A 21,855-nucleotide genomic window follows, 5' to 3' on the forward strand; every position below is an offset into this window, starting at 1 on the left:
CTGCAATTTGCATTTTTGACCCTTTCAGATATGAACGTGTCCCATAGGAAACCATGTAAATGAACTGTAGTGCATTTCTGCAAAAAACACCACTAAACACACAGACGTGAACCAGGTCTAAGACGTTTAGTAACATAATGGGGTTAAAAAATAAATAAAAAATTAGCCCTTTATAGTAGAAAAAATCAGATAATCACTACTGTAAGGGGTTCATTTTTTTTTTTTTACTGTAGAACAGTGAAAGTAATATTTACAGTAGCGATTATTTGCTCTTTTTGTACTATAAAGGGATCATTTTAGTTGTATTTTTTTTAATTGTTTTAACACCATTATGTTGCTGGCCGATTAATCGATTAGGAAATGAATTGATTACTATTTTCATAATCGATTAGTTGTCGATTAATCGATTAGTTGTCGATTAATCGATTAGTTGTTTCAGCCCTAAGTATAATATAACATGGTAGTGACACAAAGACAAATGAAAACCTATTAACCAGGCCTAAATGCATTGTGTCCTTAGAATGTGAATCCAACCCAAAAGTGCACTGTGCTAAAAACACTAATTGGAGATCCATACATACAAAGACACCAAAACAAATACGTTCAGAAATGAAGTTCTGTGTAATAAAATGGAATGACACAGGGAAAAATTATTGAACACATGAAGAAAGGGAGGTGCAAAAGGGCATGGAAAGCCAAGACACCAGATGAAATCTATCAGTAATAAGAAAGAAATCCTGCCCCTTGTCAGTGCAAATTAATATCAGCTGGTTCAGTCTCAACTGATGGCCTATAGAAAGGTGTCTGATTACTAAGGTGTCACACAAGAAATCTCTCGTGATGGGTTAAAAGCAAGGAGCTCTCGACTTTTGCAACCTTATTGCTGTAAAACATACTGATGGCATTGGTTACAGAAGGATTTCTAAACTTCTGAATGTTCCAGTGAGCACTGTTGGGGCCATAATATGTGGAAAGAACATAATTTTACCATAAATCGGCCACAACCAGGTGCTTGTCCCAAGATTTCTGACAGAGGAGTGAAAATAATTTATTAGAAGAGTTGTCCAAGAGCCAAGGACCACTCGCGGAAAGCTTCAGAAAGACCTGGAATTAGCAGGTAAAATGTTTCAAAGAAAATAAGTAATACACTCACCCACCATGGCTTGTATGCACGCTCACCACACAAGACTCCATTGCAAAAGAAAAAGTATGTTGAAGCTTGTTTATAGTTTGCTGAAAAACATTTAGACAAGCCTGTGAAATTCTGGGAGAATATAGGCTGGTCAGATGAGACAAAAATGTAACTCTTTGGATGCCATAATACACGCCACGTTTGGAGGTCACATGGCACATCACCCCAAATACACCCCCATACCAGCAGTGAGGTTTGGAGGTGGAAACATCATGGTGTGGGCGGGGCTGTTTTTCATCATACATTACTGGCAAACTTCATATCATTGAAGGAAGGATGAATGGTGATAAAATCTGCTGCCATCTACCAGGATGATGAAGATGGAATGAGGGTGGACATTTCAGCAAAACAATGATCCGAGCACAAAGCCAAGGAAATTCTCAATTGGTTTCAAAGAAAATAATGCTGCTAGAATGGCCCAGCCAATCAACTGTCTATGGAAAGAACTAAACATCAGAGTTCATAGAAGAGGCCCACGGAACCTTCAAGATTTGAAGTCTGTGTGGAATAATGGGCTAAAATGACACCGAGCAACGCATGCGACTAGTTTCTCATATACAGGAGCCTGCGTCTTGAAGCTGTTATTAATCACTTGCTTACTGGGCACTTAAACCCCCCCCCCCCCTCAGTCCCAGACCAATTTTCAGCTTTCAGCGCTGATGCACTTTGAATGACAATTGCGCGGGCATACAACACTGTACCCAAATGAAATTTTTATCATTTTTTTCCCACAAATAGAGCTTTCTTTTGGTGGTATTTAATCACAGCTGGGAGTTTTATTTTTTGCTAAACAAACAAAAAAAGATGCAAAAAAAATAAATAAAAAATAAATCATATTTAATAGTTTGTTATAAAATTTTGCAAACAGGTCATTTTTCTCCTTCATTGAAGTGCGCTGATGAGGCGGCACTGATGGGCTGCATTGGTGGGCACTGGGCTGCATTGGTGGGCACTGGGCTGCATTGGTGGGCACGGATGGGCTGCATTGGTGGGCACTGATGGGCTGCACTGGTGGGCACTGATGGGCACAGATAAGGCGGCACTGATGGGCAAAGATGGGCACAGATAAGATGGCACGGATGGGTGGCACGGATGGGCACTGATAGGTGGCTCTGATGGGCACTGGTAGATGACACTGATGGGCACGGATATGTGGCACTGGGGTGCAGCACCTTTGTTGAGGCAGATTGTGGGCACTGCTGGGTGGCACTGTGGGCACTGCTGGGTGGCACTGACGGGGGGGCACTAATTTTTTATTATGTATAGTTATGAGGGGGCAGGTGGGCACTGGCAGGGGGCAGGTGGGCATTGGCAGCGCTGGCCGTGATCGGGACTGATGTCCCGATCACGGCCGCCGGTGATTGACTTTTTTTTTTTTTTTTTTCTCCTCGCGCTGACAGGAATAATAGCCGATTACCGACTCCGTTATATCACATGATCAGCTGTCATTGGCTTACAGCTGATCACGTGATAAGGGGTCGGGATCGACCCCTTGCACGGATCGGTGATCAGGCGAGTCTCATAGACTCGCCGATCACAGAGCGCGCCGCGCGCGCCCCTCAGGCCGCTCGTGCACGGGACGATGTCAATAGACATAGTCCCGGCAAAGGAGATCCGCGCTGTAGCCATCATTCAGCTATAGCGCAGGTCTCAAGTGGTTAACAAAGGATTTTTTGCCAAGTATTCAATTTCAGTCAGAGTGTTAAATACTTTTTTCTGTGTTTTTATTACACAAAACTTTGTTTTGTATGTATGGATTGCATGGGTTGTTATGTGGTGAGAATTTCATGTCAAAAGCACCTTTTAGAAATGAGACTCGTCTAGAGAAATTGTGACATGTTGAGTACTTATTTTACCCACTGTATAGAAGCACACACTAGATTACCAAAACTATTGGGACACCTGCCTTTACACATACATGAACTTTAATGGCATCCCAGTCTTAGTACGTAGGGTTCATATTGAGTTGGCGCACCCTTTGCAGCTATACCAGCTTCAACTCTTCTGGGAAGGCTGTCCACAAGGTTAAAGAGTGTGTCTATGGGAATGTTTGACCATTCTTGCAGAAGCGTATTTTGTGAGGTCAGGCACTGATGTTGAACTGAAAGGCCTGGCTTGCAGTCTCCCCTCTAATTCATCCCAAATGTGTTCTGTCGGGCTTAGGTCGGGACTCTGTACAGGCCAGTCAAGTTCCTCCACCCCAAACTCCATGTCCTTTATGGACCTTGCTGTGTGCACTGGTCCAAGTAATTTGGAGGGGTTATTATGGTGTGGAGTTGCTTTTCAGGGGTTCCAGTGAAGGAAACTCCTAAGGCGTTAGCATGCCAAGAGATTTTGGACAATTTCATGCTCCCAACATGACTGCACTCCTGTTCCAACATGACTGCGCACCAGTGCAACTCAAGGTCCGTAAACGCATGAATGAGCAAGTTTGGGATGGTAGATATTGACTGGCATGCACAGAGTCCTGACCTCAACCTGATGGAACACCTTTGGGATGGGTGTGATGTTGGACATCTTGATATTAGGTGGGCTTTGTCTGACATGCTGCAGCTTCTAATGCACATTGTGCTGTGAAATCAGAGGAATCCATTTCAGTCCATGAAAGAATCCTGTACAACAAGATTGAAGGGAAGGCCGGATCGCTCAATCTTTCGCTCTCTCGCCACATTACAGCCATGCTTTGCCTTTTAATGGACCATCTCCTATTGTCTTCTGTCCTACGGAAGTTTGTAGGACCCTAATTCTCACATATGGCCAGGTCAGTGAAGAATTGCAGTGCCGGATGTAAACAAACAGGTGAACTGCGGCTTTTTGTTTGAGGCAAGTTTCTATCTTTGGAGAGGAAAGGTGGGTTAGGTTTAAATCGGGATCAAAGGGAAAAATGTCCCTTGTTTTTAAAGTGCACTTTAACAACGCCCTTTTTCCTTACATGTATTCTACTACCTGTGTGCCATTTGTTACAACAGTATAAAGTGCATAATGCACCCTTTTTATGATGTATGTGGCACCTGTTGTTCTTGGCTGAACCCTTGCATCTGTCCAGCTACTCTCTCAGAATGAGCTCCTCTAAACCTGTAAATATTGTCCACTGCCAGTACTGTGATTTTATTCTTGTGTGAGAAATAAGGGAGTAGCTAAATTGGCCATAAATCACTTCTAGTACCTGATTAACCACTTCAGCCCGTAAGGATTTACCCCCCTTAATTTCCAGGACATTTTTTGTGATACAGCACTGTGTCACTTTTGTGCGATGATGTACCCAAACAAAATTGATGTCCTTCCCCCCCCCCCCCCCACACACACACAAATAGAGCTTTCTTTTAGTGGTATTTGATCACCTCTGTGGTTTATTTTTTGTGCTATGTACAAAAAACGAAAAGACCATTTTGGAAAAAAACTTTTTTACTTTCTGTATAATGCATATTAAAAAAAAAAAAAAAAAAAAAAAAAAATGTATCCATCAGTTTAGGCCAATATGTATTCTGATTCACATCTTTTGTAAAAAAAAAAAATAAAAAAAATCTCAATAGGCATATATTGATTGGTTTGCGCAAAAGTTGGCACTTTTTATGGTAATGGTGGCGGTCTGAGATTTTTAGCTGGACTGCAACATTGCGGCGGACGAAGCTGACCCCCAAGTGACCCTTTTTGGGGACCAGTGACTTTATTACATTGATCAGTGCTATAAAAACGCACTGATTAAAAAAAAGACACTGGCAGGTAAGGGGCTAACACTAGGGGACATCAAGGAGTTAACTGTGTTCCCTGGGTTTGTTCTAACTGTGTGGGAATGGGCTGCCTGGTACAACAAAGAGATCGCTGTTCCTTATCACTAGGAACAGAAGATTTCAGAGTTGTCCCCTGTCAGTATAGGGAACAGGCTTATTTACATAGTTAGATCCCCATTCTGCCTTTCCTCACTGTGATCGTGGGTGGCCGGCAGAAAGTCCACGTTGATGCTCCCGTGGCATGCAGCATGTGCGCACCCACAGTTTAACATGCACGGACTGATGTACAGGTACTTGCTGCCGTATATATACAGTGGCTGGTCAGCAAATGGTTAAACGCCACTCTCACCTAGCAAATAAGATGCTACTTGGGCTGAAACAACTCATCAAAATAATTTAGTCGGTCAGCTGATTTGTTGGCCTACATACAGAATGCATTATTTGTTTGCATATTAGGAAATACATACAGCTAAGTACACCATTCATACATGCCAGTAAGTGCCTGAGAGCTTGTGAATGTGTGTGAAGAGAAATGACTTGTGGGACATGTAGTTCTGGGCAAGAGAAGGAAATGATTTAAAGTGATTCTAAAGGCAGAAGTTTTTTTACCCTAATGCAAAGCCTTCTGTGACCAGCACCTAACCAACCCCCCCTTAATACTTGCCTGATCCTAAACCTGATTTTGATCTAGCGCTGTGCCCGTGAGGAGGCAAGGTTGATCTGCAGCACAAGATCTCATACCTAGTGCGTGATGCTGCAATTCTGGGTCTGCGACGCGCATGTGCGGTGCCTCTGCAGTGATTAGACACAGCGGGAGCTGATCGGCTGGTATGGGGGACTTGTTGTCCACGAGCACCCGCCGATGCTTTGGTACACAGGCAGAATGGAGGTCTCCCTAATGTAAACAAGGCAGATCCCCATTCTGTCACTACAGAAGACATGGATCCTGTGTCTCCACTAAGCAGGGGCACCGATTCATGTCTTCTAGTACAAGCACCTCCCCCCCAGTATCGCTTCTCTGCCTTTTGGCTAAGATCAAGTTTAGTATCTGTTCTTATCAGTTGCCAAAGAAGGCGCTGTACCATCCCTCTAGAGAGGTTTTGGTTAGCACTCTCCAATGGCGTAATTGGCACCTGGAAGGATGTTTTCGGTAGGGGTCATGTCGTGCCACCCGACAGTAAACTGGGGGCTGATGTATGATCGAGTCTGAGCCGTCTGGAAGGGTGCTCCTGGTGAGGATCGGTGCTGAATCTGGGTCTGATCCGGAGGGTCAGGTCCCTGGCCTTCTAGCCTAGATTGGGGTAGCTCTAGCTCCGAACAGTTTTCCGGGAGGGAACACCAGATCCGAACTGCAAAGCGGGGAGAAATGCTTAGTACCTCTGGATGTAATTAGGTAGGAGGGACTGGAGCGGGGGTTTGAGCTTGTGGTGGGCAGGCTCCCCCTGAGCTTCCTGACCGGAATGGGGGCTGCTGTGGGTCAGGGTTGGAGTTTGAAAGCCCATGGAGTATGTGCCCCTGGAGTGGCAGTCCAGGGTTGCCTAAATATCACTGTGAGTGAGTTTTTACTTTGAGATTGTTCCAATCTTGACCATAATTTCGTTGTTTGGCGATTCCAGTTGATCAACCTAGTCAAAAGAATTGCCTGTTGATATTTCCAGGCACTCCCAAGCCCCCATAGATTTTAGGGAGTGAGAGTTGTTGTTTTTTCAATCTTGGGCGTTTATGGGCCCAGATAAATGCAATAAACATTGCTGCTATTTGATAAAAATATTTAGAAGGGATATGTATTGGTAGTGCCTGAAGATACAGAAATTTTGGGAGAATGCACATCTTAAGGATGTTGCATCTCCCAAACCAAGAATGCATCAACGTTTGACATTTATTAAGTCAGAGGTTGACACATTTGCTTGGAATCTAGGAGCCAGCTAAAAAAGTTAGGAGCCAGGTCCGTGACGGCGATCTGGACCTGTCCCTGGCCTGACATGGAGACGAGTGAGGGGAAGATAGCCCCTAGCCCCCCACCTGTCTCCAAGTCATTGCCCATAGCTCTTAGAGGGACATTTTTTTTTTTTTTTTTCAAATGACAATTTTTTTTTTAAATTGCATTTTAGTGTAAATATGAGATGTGAGGTCTCTCTGACCCCAGATCTCATATATAAGAGGACCTGTCATGCTTTTTTCTATTACAAGGGATTTTTACATTCCTTGTAATAGGAATAAAAGTGACACACTTTTTTTTTTTTTTTTTTTTTTAAAAAAGAACATTGAAAAAAATAAAAATAAAAGTTAAAATAAGAAAAAAAAAATTATTTTAAACGCGCCCTGTCCCGCCAAGCTTGCGTGCAGAAGCGAACGCATATATAAAAGCGGTGTTCAAACCACACATGTGAGGTATCGCTGCGATCGAGAGAGTGAGAGCAATAATTCTAGCCCCAGACCTCCTCTGTAACTTAAAACGTGCAACCAGTAGAATTTTTTAAACGGCGCCTATGGAGATTTTTAAGGCTAAAAGTTTGTCGCCATTCCATGAGCAGGCACAATTTTGAAGTATGTCATGTTTGGTATCGATTTACTCGACGTAACATTATCTTTCACAATATAAAAAAAAATTGGGCTAACTACTGTTTTCTTATTTTTTTTTGTTATTAAATACATTTTCCCCAAAAAAGTGCGCTTGTAAGTCCACTGTGCAAATACAGTGTGACAGACAGTATTGCAACGACCACCATTTTATTCTCTAGGGTGTTAGAATAAAAAAAAAAAAAAAAAAAAAATATATATAAATATATATATATATATATATATATATATATATATATATATATATATATATATATATATATATATATATATATATATATTGTAAGGGATCTTCCCGGGGTAGGGTGTGTTTGGACACAGTTCACAGCAGACTTGGAATTTATAAAGCAGATCTTGGCGTTTATTCGTGGTACAAACAGTCCAGCAAACAAAATATACAGCAACACCGTGCTTTCTAAGTACAACAAAAATAAAAGTCCTAGCCCGGCTGGGCGCTTACTAACAGGTTCTGCTCACCTATCTGACACTTACAAACACAGCGTCTTTCGCCTGGATATCGCAGGGTGAGTTTTAGCTCCAGCAGTGGCTGTGCTTGCAGCTTCCTTCAACACACAGATTGTTCATTCCCTGGCTGAGAAGCAATCACCTGCAGACCCTACAGAGCCTTTAGCTTCCCAGGCTAATTAGGATCCAAGCTCACCTGATCCCAAACCCAGAACTGGATCGGGGGATGTGGAATGACAGGTCCCTCTACCAAACCTACCTGCCATTCCATATAAACCCAGGCCCGGCAAAATTAAATAACAACTCAGCAGCATATCGCTGCTGAGAAACTGATCCATCCTGGATTTACCATCTCACACTGTGTAGCAACCTAGGTGAGATGTACACCCCCTCGATCACTTCTCCAGTGACATGTCTACATATCCCCCCCCTCTTTTTCAGACCGGAGGGCTGAGCCTTTTGTCCCCACAGACAACTTACCCTCGACAATGCATCAGCATTTGCCTGTAATTTCCCTGGCCTGTGTTCCACAGTGAAATTAAAGTTTTGTAGGGAGAGAAACCATCTAGTCACTCTCGCATTTCTCTCCTTGTTTAACTTCATCCATGTTAGGGGGGCATGGTCTGTCACCAACTTGAATTTCCTGCCTAGCAAGTAATTCTTTAAAGATTCTAGGGCCCACTTCACTGCCAAACATTCTCGCTCCACAATGGCATAATTTTTCTCGGCCGGGGTTAGTTTTCTACTCAAGTACGTCACTGGATGCTCCTCACCATTCACTACTTGTGAGAGTACTGCACCTAAGCCTGTGTTAGAGGCATCTGTCTGGACCAGAAATTCTCGCCTGAAATCGGGGGTGACTAACACAGGTGGTTGGCACAAGGCAGACTTAAGGCTTTGGAAAGCCTCCTCGGCCTCTGGGGTCCACGTGACCATTGCTGTCTTTCCGCCCTTTGTCAAGTCAGTTAGCGGAGCAGCAACTGAGGCAAAGTTCGGCACAAATCTACGGTAATAACCCGTAATACCCAGGAAAGCTCTAACCTGTTTCCTTGTCAGGGGTCTAGGCCAATTCTGTATTGCCTCAATTTTATTTAGCTGTGGCCTAACCAATCCTCTTCCAACAATGTAGCCCAGATATTTGGCCTCTTCTAGGGCTAGAGCACACTTCTCGGCATTTATGGTCAACCCTGCATCACTTATGGCATCCAACACGGCCTGTACCTTACAGAGGTGACTTTCCCAATCAGGGCTAAAAATGACCACATCATCGAGGTAGGCGGCTGAGTAATCACGATGTGGTCGCAGAATCAAGTCCATCAACCTCTGGAAAGTTGCAGGCGCTCCATGTAACCCGAATGGCATCACTACATACTGGAATAGCCCATCAGGGGTGGAGAATGCAGTTTTCTCTTTAGCCTCACCAGAAAGTGGAATCTGCCAGTAGCCCTTTGTGAGATCGAGGGTGGTTATGTACCTGGCGTTACCCAACTTCTCAATCAACTCATCTACCCTGGGCATAGGATACGCATCGAACTTGGAGATCTCATTCAACTTTCTGAAATCGTTACAGAACCTCCAAGTTCCATTGGGCTTTGGGATTAGCACAATTGGGCTGGACCATTCACTCTGTGACACCTCAATTACCCCCAGAGCAAGCATACGTTTTACCTCGGCAGATACGGCTTCCCTACGTGCCTCGGGTATCCTATAGGGCTTAAGGTTTACTCTGCTTCTAGGCTCAGTTTCAATGTGATGATGGATGAGGTGTGTACGCCCTGGGAGGTCAGAGAACTTGTTTTTGTTTTTCTGTAAAAATTCCTGAGCCTCCTGTTTCTGTGACACTGATAGAGTATCACCTACCTTGACTGGAGGGATTGGTGGTGACAAATTATTAACAGTATTTGTCGCCACCAAGGATTCCCTGTCTTTCCAGGGCTTGATCAAGTTTATGTGATAAACTTGGAAAGGCTTCCTTCTACCTGGTTGGTGCACCTTGTAGTTCACCTCACTGACCTTTTCAACAATTTCATAGGGACCTTGCCACTTCGCCAAGAATTTACTCTCAACAGTGGGGACTAGTATAAGGACCCTATCGCCTGGGTTGAATGTCCTGATTCTTGCGGACCGGTTGTAAATTCTACTTTGGGCCTCTTGAGCCCTCTGGAGGTGTTCCCTTACCAGGGGCATTACAGTGGCTATACGGTCCTGCATTTGTGCTACATGCTCAATAACACTCTTGTATGGGGTGGACTCATTCTCCCATGTCTCTTTTGCAATGTCTAGTAGACCCCTAGGGTGATGACCATAGACCAACTCGAATGGTGAGAACCCTGTGGACGCTTGGGGCACCTCCCTAATAGCAAACATGAGGTAGGGTAATAAATGATCCCAGTCACGACCATCTTTTGCCACCACTTTCTTCAACATATGTTTCAAAGTTTTATTAAATCTCTCCACCAATCCGTCCGTCTGGGGGTGGTACACAGAGGTACGGATGTGTGAGATTTTAAATAGTCTGCATAATTCCTTCATTACTTTCGACATAAATGGCGTACCTTGGTCAGTTAGGATTTCTTTGGGGATCCCAGTCCTAGAGAACATATAAAACAACTCACGTGCAATTGTTTTAGATGCAGTGTTTCTTAAGGGTACAGCCTCAGGATAGCGGGTCGCATAATCCAGGACTACCAAAATATACTGGTGTCCTCTAGCTGACTTTACAATGGGACCCACTAAATCCATGGCAATACGCTCAAAAGGCACCTCTATAATAGGGAGCGAAACCAAAGGACTGCGAAAATGTGACACTGGGGCACTAACCTGACATGTGGGGCACGACTCACAGTATTTTTTAATGTCATCATATATGGCCGGCCAAAAAAACCTCTGGAGAACCCTCTCTCGCGTTTTGTCAGTCCCCAAGTGTCCCCCAAGAACATGGTTATGTGCCATGTCAAGCACCTGACGCCGGTACGGCTTAGGTACCAGAAGCTGTTCCACAATCTCATCCTTAACCTTATTAACTCTATAGAAAAGATCATTAGTCACCGAAAAATGTGGAAATCTTTTTTCAGCATCTGGTTCCTGAGGTACCCCGTTCATAACAGCAACCTGCTCTCTCGCATTTTTGAGAGTGGGGTCCTGTAATTGTGCAGCCCCAAAATTATCGCTAGACACCTCTAAGTCTAGTATATTTTGCTCAGTGGGAGGAGCCTCCTCCTCCCCAGCCAGGACCTGCAAAGGAAAACAATCATTTTCATCCTGTACACTTTTATCATTCACAGTGGACAAGGCAACCACCTTAGAGGTATCCTCACTCCTTTTGGGGATTTTTCTTTTTTCCCAGAGAGCCCAGAATAAAGGAAAATCGCGCCCCAATATTACATTATGCATGAGGTTTTTAACCACACCCACTTCATATTGTACTGTGCCTTGTTCAGTCCCGACTTTAGCCAGCACTATAGGGTACACTTTTGTATCACCATGTATACACACAACGCTCATATGCTTTTTAGACTCTAAGTCCCCAGTCACCAGGCTAGCATGCACCAAGGTTACAAGGCTTCCTGAGTCCATTAACGCTTTAACAGGAAAGTCATTGATTGTGATGTTGCAGATTTGCGGTTCAGTCTCTAGTCCAGGAACTGCAGCACAAGATGGTTCCGCAAATAGCGACTGACGCCGGCTAGCGTCACATTCCATGGGTTCAGAGGTAAGAGGGCAATGGGCCGACACGTGTCCCGCCTCATGGCATCTCCAACACTGGATAGGGCCTGGTCTCTTTGGCAAGGAGTCCTTTTCAGAGCCCCTTAGCCACCCGGGACCATCACCAGTCTTTTGTCCCTGAGACACCACTTGAGCCCTTTTCCCCCCATCAGCACCCCTCCACACTCCCCCAATAGATGGAAGTCTCTTACCAGCTGACGGCACAGATCTGGCGCTCCGGGGAGGTGAAGATGCTGCAGGAACATCACGGAGGTAGTCCTCAGTCGCCTGGAACCTCTCCACAAGGTTGACAAGTTCGTTTGCGTTCTTAGGATCACCTTGTCCCACCCAGCGTTGCAGGTCAGTAGGAAGCGCTCGGAGGTAGCGATCCATCACGACCTTCTCTAGGATTTGTGCAGGAGTAGAAGTGTCTGGCTCCAACCACTTTCTTGCCAAATGGATTAGGTCATACATCTGGGACCTCGCTGATTTGTCCAGACTGTAGCTCCAGTTGCGTACCCTCCGGGCACGGACTGCAGTAGTAACTCCTAGTCGGGCAAGTATCTCCTCTTTTAGCCGAGTATAGTCCTTAACCTCTTGCTCACTGAGGTCATAGTAGGCCTTTTGGGGTTCACCTGTTAAATAGGGCGCAATTACCTCTGCCCACTCAGCGGCTGGTAACTTCTCTCGCTCAGCCACGCGCTCAAATACTGTTAGAAAGGCCTCAACATCGTCCTCAGCAGTCATCTTTTGCAGCGCTTTCTGCACAGTCCTTCTCCCAAAAAAAATCTCTGGAGCGGCTCCCATCACTATGGGTGGATTAGTAACCACAGGCGCCTCTCGATTTGCTATCAGGTGCTCGATAAGTTGTTGTTGTGCAGCCATGGACTGTTCATGTCGTCTATTGGCCTCTATCTGAGCCTGCTGTTGTGCAGCCATGGACTGTTCATGTCGTTGCTGTTGTTGCAAACTCACTTGCATAAACTGCTTCAGTATCTCCTCCATGTTGCTGGACTGTTCTTGGAGTGTCATTGCAGCTTTCACCCAAGACATAAGCAGCTGTAGCCAAGTCTGTCCACACCGTTGCCCCTAGCAACCGACTTTGCCCGCATTCTCCACCAATTGTAAGGGATCTTCCCGGGGTAGGGTGTGTTTGGACACAGTTCACAGCAGACTTGGAATTTATAAAGCAGATCTTGGCGTTTATTCGTGGTACAAACAGTCCAGCAAACAAAATATACAGCAACACCGTGCTTTCTAAGTACAACAAAAATAAAAGTCCTAGCCCGGCTGGGCGCTTACTAACAGGTTCTGCTCACCTATCTGACACTTACAAACACAGCGTCTTTCGCCTGGATATCGCAGGGTGAGTTTTAGCTCCAGCAGTGGCTGTGCTTGCAGCTTCCTTCAACACACAGATTGTTCATTCCCTGGCTGAGAAGCAATCACCTGCAGACCCTACAGAGCCTTTAGCTTCCCAGGCTAATTAGGATCCAAGCTCACCTGATCCCAAACCCAGAACTGGATCGGGGGATGTGGAATGACAGGTCCCTCTACCAAACCTACCTGCCATTCCATATAAACCCAGGCCCGGCAAAATTAAATAACAACTCAGCAGCATATCGCTGCTGAGAAACTGATCCATCCTGGATTTACCATCTCACACTGTGTAGCAACCTAGGTGAGATGTACACCCCCTCGATCACTTCTCCAGTGACATGTCTACAATATATATATATATATATATATATATATATATATATATATATATATATATATATATATATATATATATATATATATATATATATATATATATAATGTAATGTTTAGGGGTTCTGAGTAAAGTGAAGGAGATGGAGCTTCCCCTGCCTGCCAGCCTATTAGCATTGCTGGTTGTAATTCCAACGGCCACCACAAGAGGGCGCCAGATTCCAGAAGGAACCATAGGATCGTAGAAGGCCTCAAAGCCGGGGGCTCAATTACCGTCCCCCGTCGGCGCGGCCCGACGCGATCACGCCGGGGGGTCCGCGGTGACAGGATACCCCCAGCTGTGATGCCCCAGACGCCAGGCCGCTATTTCTAGTCGCAAATGCGACCTGGCGCCCGGGTTTTGTCGAGCCCTGTATTAAGTAACTCCCCGGTCTCTTTTAATAGTGAGGGGAAAATTTAACTCAAAGACTTTAGATATATTTGGAGGGATAAATGTCCCTAAATACCTCGGGCTTTAGTTGTCCACTTAAATTTAAAATTGGTCTCAAAATTAATGAGATGAGTGGTTTAACCCTACTCCCATCGTCTCTGATTTATTAAAATTCATTTTCAGATTTGACAGTATGCCATATCTTCGAAATTCACAGATAAGAGTCGGTAGGGAGATCCTAGGATTTGTTAATGGGAACAGCATATCATCCGCATATGCAGATACCTTCTGTTGAGTGTCTCCTATCTTCACTCCACCTATATCGTGATTTAAACGAACCATACAGAGAAAAGGCTCTAATGTCAAAGCGAAAAGGAGTGGTGATAGAGGGCAGCCTTGTCTTGTACCGTTTTTTAACAAAAAGGGTTCTGATGGTACTCCATTTGCTCTTACCAGTGCAGAAGGTTCGGAATATAATTTACATATATACGATTAAACATATTATCTCCAATCACCACGTATCTCAGTACTGCTTTCATAAACTGCCAGTCAACCCCTATCAAAGACCTTTTCTGCATCGGTTCCCAAAAATATACACGGTATATGCTCCTCATTTACTACGTGTAGTAGATTTAACACTTTAATTGTGTTATCTCTAGCTTCACGAGTAGGCACAAATCCGACCTGATCCAAATGGATCAAGGTCGGAATGTACTCTTGAATTCTGGTAGCTATAATTTTCGTGAATATCTTAAGATCGGTATTAAGCAGCGAGATCGGCCTATAACTACTACATGCAGTAGGATATTTTCTAGGGCTGAAACAACTAACCGATTAATCGACAACTAATCGATTATGAAATTAATCGATTACTATTTTCATAATCGATTAATCGGCCAGTAACATAATGGGGTTAAAAAAACGAAAATTAGCCCTTTATAGTACAAAAATAGCAAATAATCGCTACTGTAAATGTCACTTCTACAGTTAAAAAAAAAAAATTAACTCCTTACACTAGTGATTATCTGCCTCTAAACGTCTTAGAACTGGTTCACATCTATGTGTTTTTTGGTGCTTTTTGCAAAAACGCACTACAGTTCATTTACATGGATTCCTATGGGTCACATTCCCATCTATGCTTTTTTTCAGCCTCTGCTGTGTATTTGTAAACGGTCAGGGACTATTTTTTAATGCAAAACAATGCTTTTTCGGTTCAATGTACTTCAATTGAGAAGCTGCAGAAATGCTTATAATGGGTTTTGCAGCAATTTGTGTTTTTTAATCTGTCCAACAACAAATTGGCCAAAAAAATGCAAAAACTCAAATGACAGCACATGCGCAAAAACCAAAACGAACAGCAAAAAGCACTGCAGAAACAGAACAAAAGCAAACTGCATACCAAGCCTTAGGGTCCTTTCACACGGGGCGGATCAGTTCTGATCCGCCCCGTGGATGTCCGTTTGCTCAGCGGGGATCACTCCGCCGATCCCCGCTGAGCAGGGAGATGACAGGTCTGTCTCCGCACACTGCGCAGGGACGGACCTGTCACAGCGCCGCTCTCCCCTATGGGAGATCGGATGACGACGGACCGCAGTGCCCGTCGTCATCCGATCCGATCCGCAGACGGATGGAAAAATAGCTTTTTCCTCCGTCACACTTTTTCGGATCGGAGCGGGTCGGATGTCAGCGGACATGTCACCGCTGACATCCGACGCTCCATAGAGCTCTATGGAGCACCCGTTCAGGTCCGCCTGAAAAACTGACAGGCGGGCCTGAACGGCACGTTGGTGTGAAAGGGGCCTTATGCTGGCCACACGGATCAATTTTCAGAGGAAAAATTCATTGTACATTTGCTGAAAGAATGTTGTTTTGAAATTTTCACTTGTTTTTAACATTCTATTTTTAAAATGAATATAATTTCTGAACGAAAACCACATACACTGTCTGAAAATTCCTTTTACCAAGCAGTTTTCTATTTCCAAATTTTCCCATCACTGTGGTTGAAAATGAACATCAATTTGACCCCACTAACTATTAGAAAATCGAAAAAACTTTCTTAAAATGTATTTTTTTTTTTTTTTTTTTGTGGGAAGATCTCCTCTAATAGTATATACAGTATATCTCTTCTGACTGTTGTTCTCAGAGTGGATTAGAGATTTTGCTCTCTAACCATATAGTTGGTTATTTATATTTACCACTGCATAGAGATATGTAAGAATAAATTGCTGCTTTTTTTTTTTAACGTTAAATATCAACTAAATTATACACCACACTTTTTTTTTTTTTTTTTAAAGGTTATTAACCGATTAATCAAAACAATAATCAGGCAACTAATCGATTATGAAAATAATCGTTAGTTGCAGCCCTAGTCTTTTCCCTCTTTTGGTATTACTGCGATAAATGCCGTAAGGGTATCACGGGGGAATGTTGTATCTAATCCCAGTCCATTAAAGAACTTCAGCATATGTTTACCAAGGGATGGGAATAGTCTTATAATAAGCAATGGTAAAACCATCTGGGCCAGGGGCTTTCCCTGATTTCATAGATCCGATCGCCTTTTGCATCTCCTCTAATGTAAATGGTTCATATAATAATTTACTCACTACTACCACTACTACTCAGGGGGTAGTCTAGGCATTTGTGATTTAGTTAAAGAATCTTCTATCTGAGTTAAGGAAGATTAAGTCTTTTGAAGATTATATAATGTTGTGTAATAGTTTTGAAATTCCTTCGCAATATCCTTAGGTAATGAGCATATTTGTCCATTTCATGAAATTATATAGGGAATATAGCTCCCCAAAGCCTGTTCTCTAAGCGATTTAGCCAGTTTTTCCACATTTATTGCCAGATTCATAGGATATTCTCCTACAGATCTGCATTTGTGCCTTTGCTTTAAATAACATTAAATCTGCAATTTTTTTTCGTACAATTAATAATTCAGTCTCTAGTAATGGGGTTCGGGCATGTTTATGTCGTGCTTCTGCTATAGCTAGATCCTTTAACAGAGATGTTAACTGAGCAGTGCGCTGTTTCTTAATACGAGACCCATTTTTAATAAGAATCCACCTGATTACTGTCTTATGTCCTTCCCAAACCATACCAATATTTCTATTGGGGATATCGTTAGTTTGAGAATAAAAATCTAGTTCTGCATTAACCTCTTTTAGAATCTCATCATCTTGTAATAGACTTTCATTTAGTCTCCATATTCTCGTCCTTGAGGTAAAGTGGTCTGTTAACGCATAGGATAGTACAAAACCGGCGCATGATCTGACCATGTAATAAGGTCAATCAAAACTTCATGTACCGCTTGTAACTGAGAATGAGGAATTGAGAAATAATCAATCCTAGAATACTGTTTTATGTGGTGATGAAAAAAAGTGTAATCCTATTCTGTTGGATGAAGGAGGAGCCATACTTCAATCAATTGCGATTTATATAAGGCCCAAGATATTTTTTTCCGAGATTTAGGGGAGATTGACGACCGCCCTGACGATGTATCCTCCGATGGCATTAATGGCGTATTAAAATCTCCTCCTAAAATAAGTTGACCCCCCCTAGCAAAATCAGTCAGTAGGGCCAAAGTTTTAGTAATAAAAAGCTCTTGATAAATAATAGCTGCATATATACTTGCTAATGTAACTTCAATATTGCCAATCTTACCCCTTAAGAAAAGTTATCGTCCCCCTGGGTCTGTTTTTACATCCGAGCAGTTCCATGGTACTTTTGATGATACGATTATAGAAACACCACATGTTCTAGAAGTTTCATTTGCAGAGTGATATATTGTTAGAAAATGTCTACTTTTTAAAAATGGCAATCCTACCCTCTTTAAAATGTGTCTCCTGTATATAAGCGATATCTGTCTTTTTACGATGTAGATCTTCCATAAGCATACGTCTCTTTTCGGGGATGTTCAATCCCTTCGCATTTAACGAGAGCACGCTCACCAACTCTAAGAAAGGGGGGAAAAAAAGGGGCGGGTGAGGACACCCCCCTATTAAATTAACCTTTCCCCTGTTTCCCTCCTTCCCGTCTTTCCCAGGATATCTACTAGATACCCATGTTATATGCTACACATGGATCTTTTTCTTCATACCTCTAATTTCTATAATAAATATACCTACGTTTACCATTATTTGTCCCAATATTGTAGCATTGTGTTTTTGTTTTGTTTTTTTGTTTATAGCGCAAAAAAAACAAAAAAACGCAGAGATAAAATACCACCAAAAGAAAGCTCTATTGGGGGGGAGGATGTAAATTTTTTATTTCGGTACAGCGTTGCACAACCGCGCAAATGTCAGTTAAAGTAACGCAAATGGCCTGATCGTGAAGGGGAGGGTAAATGTTCCTGAGGTCAAGTGGTTAAGGCCTCTTGTACACTGGAACTTCGAAAAAGCTCAGTACAGCCTGTGTGTTTAATTATTATTATTTTTTTCCCCTCATCTAAAATGCAGTCCATTGTTTACAATTTGCATAAACAATCACTGTGTATTTCTGAATGATAATTAAAAATAAATCTGCGTTCCCTGACCATTATTATGCGCTAGTACATGCAAATATGCACATAAATATTAATGAATTTTCCCTAGGGGTGCGTGTGTGCAAATATGCACATAAATACGTACAAAACAAACGCCTGAAATTACAACCAAAAAGGAGCAAGAGGTCATTTGCCTGTACTCTGGAGTGCCTGGCTGTGGAGGGGGCGGGTGAGGCTGACTCGGGGCACTCACGCTGCACTGAGAGGCTGAGCCAGCTGCTGATTAGCTATGTGTGTGGATCACAACATTATTGTTTGGATACATCTAGGGACTGGAGAGGCTCTGTGATGTTAGCGGACAGTGGGCTTTAGCCACCCCTGCCGGTGGATTGAAATTCAACTGGTCCCTGCTGAACCAGATGAATTTTGAACCATGTATAGGCAGCTTAAGAGAAGTTACTGAGTGTACAGAAGGCTTACTGATTGAAAAGGGGGATCGATTCTTTCTGAGAGCTAAGAGAAGAACGGGGTGGAGGGTTATTAAGCGTAATGGAGGCTTAAGCTGTCCATACACAGCCTGTTGCCACCGACCGAGAGAAAACAAAACATCATTTTGCAACGTTAAAAAAAAAAATTAATAATAAAAAAAAAATCTTCTTTTTATACACATGATAATGTTATATTTACAGATCCATTATATCTCATTGTATTATCCTGCACATTTTATCACGAACCGTAAAGTCTTCCATTCTGTAGCTGTCTTGGCAGTTTACAGCTTCCATTGTCATCGTTTCTTAATGTAATTTTTCCCGGATTTGTTTACAGTTTATTTTGTTTTTTAATAACAATAACTTTTGAGCGTAAGATTATTTTTTTTTTTTTTTACGGCTGACAATTTTCTGCCTATTATTGCGACAACATCAGTCTGTTTCTACTCGAGGAGGATAATAAAAGCCATAGAAGTTTACAGCCCCTGCGGGCTCGCTTGGGAGTTTACTTATTGTGAAATTTGCAGGATAATTATTTAATAGGACGAGCAACAGAGTTAGGCAAAATCTGCGTATTAAATATAACAACTATATGCGCAACTACAACCAGAGATGATCAACAGCCAGCTAACATTTAATAAAAGTGATTCACACTCAAATCGACAAAAAAGAATGCAATAGGCTGGAAGGTCCTTAGGCGGATGGTTTTCCCTCTAAACTTCATTAAGTGGTTATGCACTGGGGGGTTGTCTGTCTGGGTCCTTTTCACTGCATAGAGACACGCGGCAGGGATGCCCCCTCTCTCAAACACTTTTTGCCATTGCAATGGAACCAGTAGCTGAAGCCCTCCACACCTCTTTGGAAATCAAAGGTCTCTGCATTGGCTTGCCGGAGGAGCGGGTGGCCCTGTATGCAGATGATCTGCTCCCCTTCCTGAATGATCCAAGTTTATCCCTACAAGGGCGCTCTTCAGATGCTGAATAAATTATCTGCAATAAGGGCCCTTCGTGTGAATTTGACCCAGTCACAACTGTTAAAAATTGACCCTGAAGCGAAAGCCCTGGCTTCCCTTGATATGACGTTACAATGGGTGGAGAGATTCAAACATCTGGATATTTGTTTCCTGCATTGCCTCGGAATGTCTTGAATTGAATTTCTTGCCAGTCCTCTCTGATGTGAAGGCATAGGTGAATCTGCCACTGTTGGTCGCATAAATCTCATCAAAAAGGAAATTCTGTCCAAATTCTCCTATTTAGAAACTCTCCTTAATGGATACCTAAAATGTTTGTGTTTTATTTTTATTTTTTATGGGGCCCCCATCTGCCCCACTACAAATTGTCAAAAGACAAGTACCACCCAAGGAAAAGTATAAGGGACTTTCTATGCAACAGGGGAGAGAAACCTAAACAGAAAATTCTACAAAATAGCTTTTATTATGAAAAAAATATATGATTAAGGTGCAAACATCACCAGTATGATAAAAACAGTACAGTACAATCGTGAATCGTTAGTGCATGATAATTTGTAGGCATCCAGCCCGACGCGTTTCAGGACACTTGTATAGTCCTTTCATCAGGGCATTCAAAGCCGGAAGATACTACCACAGCACACTCTAAAAGTAAAAAACAACAATAATAACAAAAAACATACAATACAACAAAACAACATATTCATCATGAAAGAGGGCATACAAGGGGAGCATCAGTGAGGTCATGATTATGTAAACACATACCGATTTGATTGGTCAGTATTGCATACGCCTCCAGATGGAATGCCGACTAGCACAGTCTGGTCATATATTCATATCAGATGCCGTGAAAAGTGTAGGGGAAAACTGTTAGGCTAACATAACTGCAGTGCTACGTGATTGGATGTACAGACGATAGCTTACAACCATAGATGCAGGGAGTAGTAGTAGTGACACTTAACAAAAACTTTTGATTTAAAAAATTCTGCAAAAAAAAAAAAAAAAAATGGATATATATTTTATATAAAATGAGAGAGAATATAAAATATTTTTGAATGTAAGCCCTACAAATACATTGTTGCTACCAAATATTAATACTGTCAAGATTAGTGTCTGCTTATTATGAAGCCCCCAACGTATAAATCATTGGTGGGCATGTATTATAATAGTGACCAAAATTGTAATATATACATCAAAGGATTAATCATTGATGCATATCAATGAAAAAAGGGCAAGAAAGGGGAAAATCCTAAATAAAATGTTTCCATATGCATATCTTTATGTTCATGCTAAACAGGGCAAAAGGTGAAGCCTAGAATTGAAAAGTGATGCACAGGCAGCTTAAATATGATGCTATGTAGCATTGGCTGAGCCCAAATATACTAGGGGATGCTCAGTGTGTATAATCACAAAAGGTATCAGTATTATAAAAAGGTATCTTTTCACTAAAGCGCTTTAGTCAAGAGCTGAACTAACCTTACATTCAGTGTCACTGCAGATAACAATAGTCCTAGCACGTACTGCGCGGCAATCCGATCATAGAAGGAGGAGGCTGTCTGCTACATTCACAACTTGCGTTTTTATAGAGAACAGGAAGACGCACATACGCAGTGTCCTCAATTGCATGCGCAGTGTCCTCAAATGCATGCGCAATGCCCGCAAATAAATTATCTGCAATAAGGGGCCTCCTTCTATGATCGGATTGCCGCGCTGTACGTGCTAGGACTATTGTTATCTGCAGTGACACGGAATGTAAGGTTAGTTCAGCTCTTGACTAAAACGCTTTAGTGAAAAGATACCTTTTTTATAATACTGATACTTTTTGTGATTATACACACTGAGCATCCCCTAGTATATTTGGGCTCAGCCAATGCTACATAGCATCATATTTAAGCTGCCTGTGCATCACTTTTCAATTCTAGGCTTCACCTTTTGCCCTGTTTAGCATGAACATAAAGATATGCATATGGAAACGTTTTATTTAAGATTTTTCTTGCCCTTTTTTCATTGATATGTATCAATGATTAATCCTTTGATGTATATATTACAATTTTGGTTGCTAGTATGATAATATATGCCCACCAATGATTTATACGTTGGG

The 21,855-nt window shown here is 42.5% G+C and overlaps 1 protein-coding gene and 1 pseudogene across 4 annotated transcripts in view; both read left to right on the top strand.

Annotated features, from left to right (window-relative positions):
- CEP128 (centrosomal protein 128) overlaps positions 1-21,855 on the top strand; it is a 373,597-nt gene that overhangs the window by 34,619 nt on the left and 317,123 nt on the right. The window lies entirely within an intron of this gene.
- Positions 5,933-6,039, top strand: LOC143950433 (U2 spliceosomal RNA; annotated as a pseudogene).

This window comes from Lithobates pipiens, unplaced genomic scaffold (genome assembly GCF_037356315.1).
Source record: "Lithobates pipiens isolate NorthernLeopardFrog02 unplaced genomic scaffold, aLitPip1_a1.2 Scaffold_30, whole genome shotgun sequence".
In the NCBI taxonomy this organism is placed as follows: domain Eukaryota; kingdom Metazoa; phylum Chordata; class Amphibia; order Anura; family Ranidae; genus Lithobates; species Lithobates pipiens.